Here is a 14320-nt window from a genome sequence, read left to right as displayed (position 1 = left end):
ATTATCATCATCATCATCTTCTTCTTCTTCATCTACATCATCAACAACAACAACAACAACAACAACAACAACAACAACAACAACATCATCAATATCAGCAGCAGCAGCAGTTGCAGTAACATCGTCATCGTCATTCATTATTTTATCATTTTCGTTAGCAGCAACACATGGGTATCGATAGTTGAAAAACGATGTGCTTTATAGTCATTGCTTTTATATGATTCATCATCACTGACAACAGCAGCTGCTGCTTTTATTCTAATGCTGTTACTGCTTCCAGTAAGTAATGCTTTATCATTGTTGACAGTATCAGTGTCAAGCGATCAATGCATTATCCCTCCTTGTACGTCTATAACTCGCACCAGTTCAGTAACTTAATAAATATTGCATAACTGTTTTTTGCACATGCGAACAGATTCCATTTAAATTCATTGAAATGCATGAACCGATTTAGGTAAAGGGATGATCTTCTTGCACTTTATTAATATTTCTACTACAACATGGATTTCTTCCTTTTTCATGTTATATTTTTTCTGAATGAAATCTGGTATAAATAACGTTATAATAACGATGTATGCTTCATAGTCAGAATTAACTATGTTTGCATTAAATCAAAGTTATGATCTCAATTAGCTAAATCGACAAGGAGATGTGAATGGCTTTAGCAGAAACTCATTTTTCATGAGAAAACGACCATGTAACGCGTCTAATTTCTTAAGCAAAAGATTGCCCACAGCGTTTGATCTGGTGAGGACAAGTGTTTTTATTGCGATAGCATAATATGCTAAACTTAACTGCATGGGCTTCAGGGTACCGTCTTGCAAGCGCTCCCCCGCGCCGAACAGCTTCCAAAGCCCACCCAAGAGAGCCCATAGATCATCCGAGCCCGTCAAGCGCCCGCACAGATACGGCGGTAAACTATGTTTATGGGCACAGATAGGTAGAGTGTTGCGGCTTTAGCGGTATGGGATAATGTATAGAAATATAGAAATGTACGCCGACTGTACGGTTAAACGCACGTGTTAACAGCAATTTGCGAAAAAAGTGTACTGCTCCGGGAGATAGCTTGAATTGATATTAGACTTTTATTAAAATAAGTAGATTGTGGGGGAATAATTCATGCCAATTGCTTTTAATAATGATGTTTGTATATCATAGGGAAAAAAGGGGGAACGCTTATCTTAGATTGTATCTTATGATACGTAAGGAACGGCTCGCATGAAGATGTAGTGAAATGTTTTCTTTAAAAAATGAAATAAATAAAAAATAGTAACATATAATTATACAATTATTATATAGTATTTTTCATGTTTTCGGAACACACTCTTTTATGTAAAGAACTTGCGATAGTTAAAACAAATTATTTCCACTATTTTTTTGGACAATGAAAATATGATATATTAGACACACTTTTGTTATGTAAAGCACTTTAAGGATATCTTCAACAAGTCATTGCCATTTTTGTGGACATTTAACATATGATATATAAGATAGAAACCAATACTTGGTACCTTATAAATGAATTACAGTGAATACATCAGTTTTTTAATTTCAGATTTTATACATTGTATGTATAGTATATACTACATATAATATTTTAATACGATTCTGTATAATTTATAACATTCTCTTTTGACTCAATTAGAGTGGTAATACTTTATTTATATATGTTTTTTTTTATTTTGGAAATGTAGTTATGTTTGCATTTACGACACTATAGTAAAATAAAACATGATAACTTCTGCTCGGAATATGTAAAAGCACAAATTTAATAAGCTCTATAATATATGTATTGAGTTACAAAACTCTCGTTTCCATTCATATTTTTTATCGTATTAAGAGCTGAACGACTGTACAGATGATGTGCCGATTGTTCCGAACTTTAGTTTACTTCATCGTCATCATAGTTGACTTTCAAATCTTTATTTCTCTAGTAATAAAATGGACATATTTGTGATCTGCAGTATTTCTAACAAAGTTTTGAGACACCCGTCTCAGCTGTCCGTGTTTTATTAAAATCTATGATATTGTCATAAAATAGTTCGCATTTTAAAGGTAACAACGATGTTGTCAATCGCGTTGTTCACTCTAACAAAGTTATAAACACTCGGGAAATCGAAACGGTTCTCAATTAAATGTATGCATCGTTCTGCTATATAGTATTATGAAAATCATCATACGACGCCAAACTATTCGTCTTTTCGTTAAGAAGTTCTTAAAAGAACGCAGACAAGATCACTAGACTTTTGGAAAAAACAGCATTCGAACAAAGGATTTTTTTGCTTTTCAATTTGGTATAGAACTTAGCAAAAGCTCTTCAATAAAGTACCAAAACTCTTGACTGTTTATGCACTACACAAAATGGCTGATGCATATTGTTGCTCAATTATAGTTGACATCTTAAGAAAGATTTATGCAACATAGTGCAGGTAATAACGCACTTATGTCAAATTGCTTTGTCAGTTTCAGCAAATAGCATGGCATCCCACGCATAACGTGGCATAAAATGTAAGACTTATTCAAAATAAAACAAACTTTCTAACGTTTGGCGATCAAAAAAATCAATTATACGGGGCCCGAATTCACTAACAGAGTCCGCGTTTTAGGCTTAGACTGAAGAACATGAATATTTAAACTTGATAAAAAGTCATTAAAATCACTCCGGTCGACAAAAGGAGAACATATTAAAGTGAAACTAGTCTTATTTACCACAATACAGCAAGTTTTAACATCAATGCCTTACTTATCATTTTTAATTAGAAAATCAGAATGTGCAGTTTGGAGTCTTGAATACAGTTCATGTACTTACTAAGTCTCAATCTAAAAACAAAACGATTCCAAAATACAATCACCATGTTGCAATACAATATTTGACTGACCTTGCTAAGGATAACTCCAATATTCATAACAAAGTAATTATTTAATTAATGCTTATATGTACTAAGTGTGAATCTTAAATCAACATTTATAATTCGTTCAAAACTATATCCCGTCAAAACACGTCATAACATCTATACAAACTCCGTAGTAACATGGTTTTAAGATCTTTTAACCTCTATAAGCTTTTTTCAGCTAATGCTGAAATATATATTTATGTTGACCTTACGTCGGTAAGGTGTCAGTTGTTCTGTAAAAGTTTTGGTTTGGTCAAACTAATAGCCGAAACGTTTATTAGTTGTTCAATATTTATCCAAAAATTAACATTAAAATTGCAAATCATTTATGTGTGCAAACTAGCCAAAAAAAATCATTTAGACAACTGAACACAGTTTTATACAATGGGCTCCATTTTTAACTTAACACAGTTTTATACAATGGGCTCCATTTTGAACTTAACACAGTTTTATACAATGGGCTCCATTTTGAACTTAACACAGTTTTATACAATGGGCTCCATTTTGAACTTAACACAGTTTTATACAATGGGCTCCATTTTGAACTTAACACAGTTTTATACAATGGGCTCCATTTTGAACTTAACACAGTTTTATACAATTGGCTCCATTTTGTTGTGCCTATTTCGTGTGGCCATATTGTCTCAGCGCCACAAAACTATACATATATCTGACCGTTACAACTGTGTTGTCCTACTTACATCTAAATAATACGTTGTGAAATTAAAACATGTTTACAATGACATGTTTCGTATGGTCAATGATAAATCTGAACAATATTTTATGATTACTCAGTGTGTGTATACCACGTGATAAATTGCGTCATAAATGCTACATCGGAAGGCAATATTTTGATTTGAAAAAAGACTTGAAACAAAGATAACTTCACTATTTCTTCACCATTTTAAATGAAACATAGCGCAGTCTACGCCGCTTACGGAGCCCCACCTTCGGTCTTTTACCAGAATTTGATCGAGAGTTTAGTTTCTTAAGACACTTCGACAAACCTTTTCACAATACGGCCGTCTGACGGAGCACTGTCAAAACATTATTTTGTGTTTGATGAAACTAATGACCTCATCAAATTCTGGTAATAAAACAAATGCGGGGCTCTTTAAGCGGCATAGACTGCTATTTGTTTCATTTAAAATGGTGTTGTAAATGAAAAGTTATCTTTGATTTAAGTCTTCATTTTACGCAAGTTTTTGCCTTCCGACGTAGCATGTATGACGTCATTTATCACGTGGTATACACACACACAGATGAGAATTGTTCAATGGAAGAAGAATATCTACTTTTGGTGTTCACATGATAAAACAAACACTTTTTTTCTCTTTTTGGTCATATGCTTTGAACAATTATTCATAGTTTTTCAGAAAAGCGCAACAAATTATATGCGAACATTTCGTCATTTCTTAAATGACGTCATTAAAATTGAGTCCCAGCACTGTTTGGACTGACATTTGAATCGGAAGTGAGGGCGGGCTACAGGTTCAAAACAGGGAAAACTATCAAATTGTTGTTCTACTGTTTGAAACAGTGAAATATCTTTTTATTTAACTGGTAAATTTCTATAAGCATCGGAAAGCATTCAATAAAGTGCACTATTTCAATGTCCTTGACTAGAAACCTTTAACACACTTAACAATGAGTAATCGTTCGTAAACTCATGTTTAATTCTACACAGAGGTTTATCAAATCAATTTCAACACAATTTGGCACATAGCAGTTTCAGTAAGCGAGAATCGATTGACATTTACGGGGGATTTGATTGACAGTTCTCAAGTAATTTGCTTTTATACAGTTTTAATAATAAAATAGTTCCAAATGAAATGTTCCATAGTTAGATTTATCCAAGATAACTATGGTTATGAAATTACCAAAGCATGGCCGAGTGGTATTCGACGTTGTTTGATGTGACATTTATGTCCACATCAAGACAAACGTTTTACTCAAACAGGTCACCTTTTTTCTTCCAGACAATTGCGTTCCAAACCAATCCTTTTGTACTTACTGACTTAACCATTGCAACTGGTGTTCGCAATGTAGTGACAATGAGGTGCTTTATCAGGGGCTTGTTCATTGGTCATTAATGTCGGGCTGAGAACACCTGGCCCCAATATCACAAAAATACTTAAGTCAACTCTAAATCTCACTGTCATTTCACCACATACAAGCATGGTATGATTATCTTGTAGGTTTCTAACCTAAAATTTGTTTACAAAACTGCTTTGTCCATATACCAAAGGGAACTAATTCTACAGCAAAAAGATCTTGAGTAATTGTTAAAAATCAATGATTTGTACTTAAATGCATTTTTTTCGCCGTATTTTTTTTGGAATCTTTGCCAAAAATTGCATTCAACATGTTCTATGAGAGAATGCACATTTAACGAAAGTATGAAAACTATATATGCTTTTCACGTTTTGATGTAAAATAAGTTGAATCTTGACTTAATTATTTTTCTGATATTGGGGCCGGTAAAAAGTATCATTCTGCAAGATGGACGGCATACGTGAGCATCCACACCTGTTTTCGTGAGTGAATTACAGTATAAACCCGTTTGATCGATTTCCTCGTTGGGTCGAACGTAATGCAACGGACCGATTTCTTTTACTTTATGTAAGCATTCCTGCTTTGCTCGAAGTATTTTGGCCGGTCCCCGGCATATCGAACCAACTGGTTTCGTCTGTACACTGTATTACACCTTAATCCGCGACACTTTGATAATTGAACTAAGAAGTATGCCAACTCATATTCCGCAACATTGAGCATGCAGTTATTTAGCATTCTGGTGTATTTGCCAAACAAACAAAACTCACAAATATATCCTTGACATAAAAGCCGAACTACAATCTATTGTCAGTACATATGTCTATATTCACGAATCAAGAAATAACATACTTCTTGTAGGAGGCATTTCAGAGGTAAAAAACCTACATTTCATAATGTATATCCTCGCCGATCACCATGTATAAATAAACAGGTATTGTTTCTTGTAAATGATCAAGGGACATTTTTTTTATCTATTCCATTGTACTGTTAAACACCGTTGGCACGAACTCCAAGGGACCGGCGAAAATACCTCGAGCCTCGGAAAATTCGAGCCAAGCGAGAATGTTTACCTTTAGTATAAAGAAAACGGTCCTTCATCTTGTTCGATTGAAGAATTCGAGCCAAGCGAGTTCGAACCAGCGGGTTTCGCCTGTATTTAATCTAGAATGTTTGAACTGAAAGCAATTAATGTAATGTTCTGTTAAGAATCTCATCTCCCTATCTTCTGCCTTACATCTCTTGCAGAAGTCATGCATTGTGTTCCACATTATTCCGTGTGGCTTTGAGCGCAAACAGCGGAGGTGTGCAGTAGAATGTAAATGTAAATGTTGGCAAAGCAGTTGCTTCGCTTCTTTGTCCTCGTTGTGAGGTGAGTTTGACGGCCATAAGACCAAGATTAGCCAGTCTGGAAGACATCAAAAGATTACAAGAGGTCTTGGGAACAACGCCTATACATTTGAATAAAACAGTCCAACTGAGTAGGGTCATAAAATCGTGTTCAGTATGGACCAAATCTATATGCAAATTTGAATTAATTCTTAACAATAAAAGCAAAAGAATAAAAACTGCGAGGCAAACACCGACCATAGCCTAAGCCAGACTTTTCTTAAATAAGGAGCAACATTTTATTGACGTCGTAAAATTCCTGAGTGCTATATTCGATTTCGTATCGCGTTGCCCGCGTTTAATTTCGAACGGTGTCGACACTGGAATTAAAAGAATCTTTTATGACCAGTTTTATACCACCTTTAAGGCTTTGTAATTATAACGTAGACAATAAAATCTTCGTTACGAAGAGCCCTCATCCCTTTCTCTGATTGGAAACAATGCCCCGATCATGTGACCTAAGATGGCGCGAACGAACGGGTCGCTTGTGTCATTTACATTTTGTATGCCATTTTGCTTTCAGTTTTATAATCATGTTATATCGTTTTAATGGAAGGTTCTACTACTTCTAACGTGTAAAGCCCATCAGCGAAGACAAAAACTAGACATAAAATTCGAAATTAGATCATAGCACGAATAGTTACACATTTCTACAAAGGAACCCCCTGAAATTCAGGAAGCTAATTGAAATATCTTGAGGACGTGAAATGAATTATGCCTTGTTTTCTTGTCAGTGATCTTGGTGTACACGTTTGACGTTTTAGGGAACATTTCCATCATTTTTGTAGTCGTACGAAATAATGACACATATTGTTCTTTGTACATGTATTATTTATTAAAGTGACACTTTTATTTAAAATCAATACACACACATGTATAACAAACATACATTTTGAGTGATAAACCTTTTACTACTTACTAAGTAATGCATATATGGAAAATATTAATTACTGATAACAAAATTGTAACAGTGTTTTTAATAGCTGAAAACGCAAATAACGCCTTCATAAGAACCGTTGTTTGTGATATTTATTTAACCTTTTTGATAAATTAAAACAATAGTATTTATTGTGGTAAAACTTATTTGGTAGTAAGAGTGCATCTTTAATATAATAATACTTATATACGCATTATACTCTAAAGTTTGATGCAAATAGCACGTTTGATGCATATAAGGCATAGTTTAAAGGCGCAGAATGTAGGTTAAGGCATGTGTTGTTGTTTTAATTTTAATGCATTATTATGTTTAACTAATTTGTCTTCAATTATCAAAGCAAAATATATATTCTTTCCAGTGGTTTATAGATAATTATGAGTGAAATAAAATTGATATTTCACTGTTTCAAACAGTGAAAATATGAATTTGATATTTTCACTGTTTTAAAATTTAGGCTCGCCCTCGGTTCCAATTCAAACGTCAGCGCGCACAAGGCTGGGGCACAATTTCAACGACGTCGTTTCCGAAATGACGTCACGTGCGCGTACAGATTGGCGCGTGTTTAAGAAAAGTGTAATTAAAATACTTTTAATTCCAATTTTAGGTATATAATAAAAATTAAAACAATTGTTTGTTTCAGTGTAAAATAGCAATATATTTCACCTCATGAGCATAAATTTTGGTGCAATATATTACCCTCTTATACTGAAACAAACAATTATCCTCTATATATTTTAATTAATAGCTACGTGGTCATAAATTATCTAGCTAAAAGGGCCAAAATATCGCTTATATATTTTTATCTGTTTACAAGTCATATATTTTTTTATTTATTTCGATCATTTAAGTCAAATGATTTAAACATGATAACCCATTAAATACCGCAAAGATTTAAACATTTTAAAATCAGCATTCGTTTTAATCTGCTTTTAATTTTTCATGTATATAATGACATACAATGAAGCAATGTATGATATTTAGATATGTTGAATCAAATGTATTTAAACCAAAAGGCGTTAAACATAATAATGCATTATTTATTTTTTAATCCATCTGTATTGTGCACCTATAGGTAAATGCCATTTTCGTTCAAAACAGGGTACGTTCCTCTACCTTAGAGAACAAATGCATATAGTTGATCCAAAGCGCAGATTTATCGAATCAAGTGATTCTTTGTTTTAAAGCAATTCATTATTAGGATGAGATTTACAAAAAAGTGTGAATGTAATGATTTAAGCGTTATTGTCAATAATCATCAGAGTGAATTACCAATCAATTATTACATCATAACCTTTCCCATTTTTCATTAAGTCCGTGTTAAATAGTTGTTGTAACATTCGCAAAAACACATATTTCATTCGCATAAAATCTCGCTAAGCACGACTGTGGCACTTTGGACAAATTATTTCCCATTTTTTCTGGACACAAACAGCCAGTGTTGAAATCTACAAGGGCGTTAAATACTGTTTGAAATCAAAATCACGTTAAAGCTTCCGCAATCCATCATTATAAAGACAATTTGTATGCTAATACGGCCAATTCAAATTCACTTAATGAGCAATGAGACGAAATGACCCTATTATCGTTTTGTATAATGGAGCTATTTTACAAAACTACCCTAATACACATGCGGACGTCCCCGCAAAAATAAATGTGTTTTCTGTTTAATTTGCGCATAAATCTTGATCCTGGTGGTTTCTGATTTCAACAAGTGGTACAGATGATAGTGTCTGCCATTAGATTTACTGGAGTTTAGTGTTTCCATAATGTCGACAGTTGTAGTTTTTCTTGAAAAATGAGCATCGAGTCATAGCTTGAAATTGTCCAGTTTTAGTCATACCTGGTGAAAAATTAGAAGTTTCCGCGGTACTTGATCGCCTTAAATTGCTGAGATGTCAATTGTTTTGAACCCTTCAATGATGTGTGGTCCTCTACAGTGCTTTGTGAAATTTCAACGACGCATGTGTTGATTTTGATAATGGTGTTAATGTGGGTAAGGACGATGCTGAAAACAATTATGATTATGTTGCTGACGATAACGATGATGATGATGATGATGATGATGATGATGATGATGATGATGATGATGATGATGATGATGATGATGATGATGATGATGATGAGATGGTGATGATGATGTTAATGATGATGCTTCTGCTGCTGCTGGTATTGGTGGTGTTGCTTCACTTGCTGCTGCTGCTGCTGATGATGATGATGATGATGATGATGATGATGATGATGATGATGAATATGTTGATGAAGTCGATGATGATGATGATGATAATGATGATGATGATGATGATGATGATGATGATGATGATGACGATGATGATGATGATGAGTGATGATACAGATGGTGTTAGTAAGTATGGTGTTGATGCCACTGCCGCTGCTGCTTATGCTGCTGCTGCTGATGCTGCTGCTGCTGCTGCTGATGATGATAACGATGATGATGGTGATTGATGGTGATGTAAATGATGATGGTAGGCAGTGGTGACGACGACGTCGTGGCATTAAAACAGAGTGGCTTTGACGATGAAGAGGATAATGATTTTGAAAACATAATAACAGCATAAGAATAAAACATTACACTCAACATCATTTTGTCTCGTTTCAGAATTCGCTACTAGGCAGCAAATTTATTAAAGTATTCGTATACAATTAGAACTTAGAAGTGCCTCTTATTGTGTAAAAATTCTAATTTGTTAATTTTCGCACGCTTGTGTGGCCCAGTCCCTCCTGGGGGTTCCGTACATACATCAGAATGTCTGACTTCTCGACAACACACATTGAGGAGAACATCCCAAATCCGCGCTTATAACCCCTCCAAACGAAACGTAAACCTCCCCAATTGCTTGCAGTTGACAAGGGTTTTATTTTCTGTATGACACTCTACAGTGATGTACGGCAGACTTGAATTGAGAGCTTGGGAGTTTACATCATCCTGAAATGCGTGTGGCTCAGAGCTTCTTGACAATGTTTTTTTTATATGTAATTTGCATTGAAATGTTAAACAATGTCATAGAGATGGAGGATAGAAGTCTGTTTTAGTATAAGATCGTAATATATTTCATCGAGTGAACACCAAAATCTATAACAGTGTTTGAAACAGTGAAATATCTTTTTTTTCACTGATAAATCTATATAAATCACAGGAAAGCATACAACAAACACTCTTTCTTATATCGCCTATGCTGAAATATAGCTGTGTGGCATTGGTCCAGCGAAATCGATGCAACGAGAACTTGTTTTACATGTAAAAATGACTCAGTTTGTAATTAATTTGCTTTCCATTTTTAAACATTTATATTACCTATGCTCAAACATAGATGTGTGGCATTTGTCCAGCGAAATTAATGAAAAGAAAACTTATTTTAAATGTAATTATGAAGCAGGCTTTCAAGTATTGTACATTGCATTTTGAACTAATCTCACTCTTCTTCTTACCTATTCTCAAACATAGCTATATGGCACTAAAATTGATGCGAAGATATGATCTTATCTTTATATACAATTATAACGCAGATTTTTAAGCAATGCCTATCGAAATGCAGAGTATTATTGCTAGATTTCTCTTTACTTTCACTATTAATGATTAAAAAGAAGATGCTACCCTACATATACCTGATATATTCACTGTTAATTGTTTTGTTTTTCATTTACAGTTTCACATTTAGTATACGACAGCCTTAGAGCATATGAGCGATTTCCACAACGCAATTCATTATCAATGCCGAAGTAAACAATAGGTATGATGACTTCAAACATTGAAAATCCATTGTAAGACATTCCACAACGGATTATAATCGAAATTGGGTCGTTCGAAACATCGGATTACTCGAGGTTTTAGCTCTGGCCCCGGTGTCCTCGAACGATCGCAGTTTTACTGTAGACCAAAATCATCACAAATGAAATCTTCATAATCAGGTGTAAAATTAAATAAATTAAATGGAACGCGAGGACTCATATAATTATGTTGGAGTTCATTTTGGCGATCTACAGAAAAGTGAGCAAGAGCAGTGAGAAAATAAGTGTTTGTATTCTCCATTAGATGGGCTGTACATGAAATGGAGCTGCAGTAAATAGAGTAAATCCTCGATTATCATTGGCCCACAAATATGTGCGAACACCAACTATATGTTAAAGTTCATTTTGGCGACCTATAGAAAATGGAGCAATAGTTACTTCGCGCAGGCTCAGAGGGCAGAGCGATAAATGAAAAATAGTCAACTTTACCAAGTCACGAAAACCGACAGAAGTTCCTCTATGAAAATAAATGTTGTGTTCACTGTCAAAGCTGCTCTACATGATATGGAGCTACAGTAAATGGGGTAAATCCTTGACTGTCAATGGCCACCAAATATTTGCGAACACAAATGAAAGCATCAACCCTTGTGTTTTGCAATTATTGCCTATTGTATATATTTCCACATTACAATATCTAACCAGGTCAAAGATAACCATTTGTAAACTCTAACGAATGTCCAATAGATGCTAACTATTCTGAGCACTGGTTCGCGTAAGTAGGTCCACCGGCGCCGCAAGTCGAGATCCTACGGGCGAGTGACCGATTCCTTCCGAGGTTTATCATATTTATCTCAATTAGTCTACCTTTGTCGCTCTTTTACGACTTTCTAGAGATGCCACCCTCCCTCAAACCTAGGTCGCCCGCAGGATAATCACTGACCAAGAACGTGGGAAGCAGCGGCATTCATGTCGCCACACTCATTAATAAGGCCACGTAACAACCTAAATTAGCTCCCTTGATCACAGGACGGATTATGTGGCCCTAGGCACGGTTTAGGTAATGGCCATCATTACGCGAATTTTGGTTAACATTGTTATCAAAGTTCAGTAAAAATGGCCACTCGGGTAATAAAATATGTAACACTGTTTTGTTCGAAACAAATACACCTCTGCACAAAATAAGGTTTTAATCTAAACCTGGTATTTGGTCTGTTCCGTACTTGAATAGTATTTACCTATTTAAACAGTATGCTCCCTGAAATAAGAATAGGTTGAGGTTCGTTTGCACGTAGAAATAATTTGTATGCAAAAACACAATATTTTTAAGTGTCAGTTAAATATAATTACAAAACAAAGAGCCTACCTTCGAAGTATGCAAAAATTCCATTTAATACCCATTTTAAATTAAAATTGAAATTCCGATGGAAATTATTACTTGCTTTAAAATCTAACACAGCATTTGCAAAGGTGCTTATATCTAAATGGTTACCATTTTCCCACTGTTTAGAAATGCTGAAGTTTGTTTAGGGATGCTACACATTGTGCACTTAAATTCGGTGTTTGGTTCCATTTATGACTGGTACGGTGGGGTCTTTATTGCTTTCCTTGCTATTACCCGGTCGGAATCGAAACCATTTTCTACATCGGGGATGCTCAACGATTCCTTAATGATGCTATATAGTTAATTCAATTATTTATACTCCCTGCAATTTTTATAAACGATAATTAAGGTCCGACCACACATGGTCCTTGTCGGGTATAAATAATTTGAGCGGTGTTTTCCGCTGCATAATGCAGGTGTAGCTTAGCGGACGCCCTGGTGTTTGTGTGCAGCAAATGTATCAGTTAATCTTCTTTAATGTTCAAACTAATCGGTGAACAATTTTAATTACACGTTCAGAAAATTGAAAGAATATGAACCGTTTTTATATATCATCTGTAATGATTTTAGCTAAATGCAAATTATGCATCTGCGTCGAACAAAAATAATTATGGTCATGTTTAATTGGTTATGTGTTGTTTTTTTCAATTCACAAGGGATTATATTTAAAAACTTTCAAATTGTATATATATAAAAAATAATAATGGTCATGTTTAATTGGTTATGTGTTGGGTTTTTTCAATTACAAGGGATATGTAAAAACTTTCAAATTGTATATAATAAATTATATTTAGATATTTTTCAGTGCAGATATTAAAAAATCTACATGCACGGTAAATAAATCTACATGTGTGGTAAATAAATATACATTGTAGTCTCTTTTACACACGTTTCACATTTTATATTAATTCAAAAACGAAATAAACGCGTAATACATAAAAGGGTTTTTTCAAAATTAAAATATAAATTTTTGCTCGTGAATATGTGGACATTGCGCGCAGAGAAAATGTTTTCTACATGTATGGCAAATATTTATACATTGTAGTTTCTTTTTACACACGTTCCGCATTTTATTTTGATTTAAAAACGAAATACAAATGTATTCAAAGTCATAAGCGCGTAATACCTAAAAGGTTTTCACAAAATTAAAATATAAATTTTCGCTCGTGATATGTGGACATCGCGCGCGGAGAAAATGTTTTAAATGGCGCCTGGTGTCTGGGAGTTCCATTCTCGTGTATACAAGCAAACTGTCAGAACTTCTGTTACAAGTTATTTTTTCTTGGATTCGCCACCTTGCAAATATCATTCAGACATTTATAGCGTTTTCATCTGGGTCACACTGAAAGGAGGAAAGAAAAGATACACATAAAATTAAGTTACCTTGTCACTTTATGAGAAAAGGTAAAAAGATCTTACGTCAAGGCCTAAAATGATTATTGTTTGTTTCAGGTAACACGACACTACCTAATAACAGCCCAAAGTATTTTTTTTCCAAAAAGAGAAAAAAGGTCCTCCCATCATAAACACATAAATTTCAAAACATAAGTATGTTATATATTTTGACAGACTAAAGCTCCATAACAACAGCAATATATGAGTGACATTTGCTAGAATGTTGCTTCTTGCAATATTTAAAAAAAAATCCTACCTACCCTACCTAAAAATGATGAAGATGTCACCCTTATCAAACATATTTTAGACCCAATATTAGTTATGGAATTAAATCCTAATAATATCGCCACGATCGAAACGTCAAAAAAATGCGGTGTTTGTATTCTAAAGCAGTTATGTATTTACTTCTTTGTTCAGAGGTTATTATCAAATAAAAACATTGACAGTTTTCGTTGAATTTTCTCGCATTTGCTTTCCAAAATGATATTCACCATCGATAACATTTAATAAATTCGACATTAAAAA

At 34.1% G+C, this 14320-nt stretch overlaps 1 protein-coding gene across 1 annotated transcript in view; it reads right to left on the bottom strand.

The window, feature by feature from the left end:
- LOC128233441 (homeobox protein php-3-like) overlaps positions 1-12474 on the bottom strand; it is a 74952-nt gene extending 62478 nt beyond the window's left edge. Inside the window, exon 1 of the mRNA XM_052947123.1 lies at positions 12383-12474. The gene's annotated coding sequence lies outside the window, so the exon portion shown is untranslated. The remainder of the gene's footprint in view (positions 1-12382) is intronic.
- Between the last annotated feature and the right edge of the window lie 1846 nt (positions 12475-14320).

The sequence above is a fragment of the Mya arenaria genome, chromosome 5 (assembly GCF_026914265.1).
Source record: "Mya arenaria isolate MELC-2E11 chromosome 5, ASM2691426v1".
Lineage (NCBI taxonomy): Eukaryota > Metazoa > Mollusca > Bivalvia > Myida > Myidae > Mya > Mya arenaria.
The sequence above is the reverse complement of the archived record's forward strand: the minus strand, read 5'-3'. Positions and strand labels throughout refer to the sequence as shown.